Source organism: Octodon degus, unplaced genomic scaffold (genome assembly GCF_000260255.1).
Source record: "Octodon degus isolate 3935 unplaced genomic scaffold, OctDeg1.0 scaffold00022, whole genome shotgun sequence".
NCBI lineage: Eukaryota > Metazoa > Chordata > Mammalia > Rodentia > Octodontidae > Octodon > Octodon degus.
In genome coordinates this window covers 13222733-13223884 of record NW_004524598.1, presented here as the reverse complement: position 1 = coordinate 13223884, position 1152 = coordinate 13222733, and the positions used below count along the sequence as shown (strand labels likewise).

The following is a 1152-nucleotide window of genomic DNA, read 5'->3' as shown; positions in this document are numbered from 1 at the left end:
ACGAGACCGGCTCCTCTCCGCCCACTCCCGCGGCGAGGGCCACGACGGCACCAACTCCGCCGCCGCGCGCGGTCCGCGTGGGCCGCCTCCTCCCGGAGCGCCGCAGACAAAGCCCGAGCGGCCGCGGCACATGGAGGGGAGGAAGTGGCGGCGCGGCCGCGGCCTACTCCGGGCAGCCCCAACCAACGTGCTCCTCTCCCTCCTGGAATCCATTTTCCAGAAAAGCCGGTCTCTCCCCACGCCGCCCTCCCCCAGCCCACTCCACAATGTCATGGAGCTCCCCTCCCGGAGCCCGGTCGTTACCTCCCCGTGGGGCTGCGGCGGAGGAATCCTGTCCGAGGGAATCGGGTTGCGGGAAACGCGTGCTCGCTGTTCCCTGTGTCCGGCGCGAGTGGAGCTGTTGTAAAATGGCGGCCGAAGCTCACGCCGCTGGCAGCAAACCCGATCCAGTTCCACTCGCCTCCGAGCGCGCTCCCGGTGCGCGCGCGCGCCCCCGCGTGACCCCCCTTCCCTCCCCTCCCTCGCGCGTCCGCTTCTCTCACTCACTCCCTCAGCCCCTGCCCTCCTCCAGCTCCTCCTTCTCCCCTACCACCTCTACCAGCCTCCGTCCGCCTCCTTCCCTCTGCCTTTCTTCTCCCTCTCCCTGCTCCGCCCCCCCCCGCCGCTGCTAGCGCTTTCCGCGGCCGCTCCGACTCAGGAGGCCGCCTTTCCCCTCCGCGCTTGCACTCTCTCGCCCGCTCCCTCCCCGCTCGCTCCCTCGGCCCTGTCCCTCAGTCCCTGCCGAGTCGGCTCCTCTCTTTCTCTCTCCCGCGCTGACGTGACGACGTAGCCGACGCCGCGGGACGCGCGCCCGCGTGCCCCGCCCCCACGTCGCGTCGCCCCCTCGCGCCCCAGCCGGGTGGGGGGCCGAGACCCCGCCCTTCCGCTCCGGCGGCGGCGGAGGGGCCGAGTGAATGAGAGGCCCGCCCCTTACCAGGCCGACACTCCCCTCCCGCTCCCTCCGGGCGGGGCGGGCCGCTCTGCGTGTCCCACTCGTCCTCCTTTGTCAGGAGACGGGCATCTTCCCACCCCGCCCGCCCCACCCCCACAGCAGCCCCCGCGCGCCGCCCCCGCCGACTCCCACCGCCCTGTCCCCGCCCGGGCCGGGGGCGC

At 73.6% G+C, this 1152-nt stretch overlaps 1 protein-coding gene across 6 annotated transcripts in view; it reads right to left on the bottom strand.

Annotated features, from left to right (window-relative positions):
* The window catches only part of Syncrip (synaptotagmin binding cytoplasmic RNA interacting protein), a 36268-nt gene that overhangs the window by 34673 nt on the left and 443 nt on the right, over positions 1-1152 (bottom strand). For 2 of the 6 annotated variants that reach the window (XM_004628239.2, XM_023711952.1), the window contains exon 1: positions 304-420. The exons of 1 other annotated variant lie outside the window; for it this stretch is intronic. The gene's annotated coding sequence lies outside the window, so the exon portion shown is untranslated. Of the gene's footprint in view, positions 1-303; positions 815-1152 lie in introns of those variants that run through there. 3 more of the 6 variants (XM_004628234.2, XM_004628236.2, XM_004628237.2) reach the window with 3 other exon arrangements.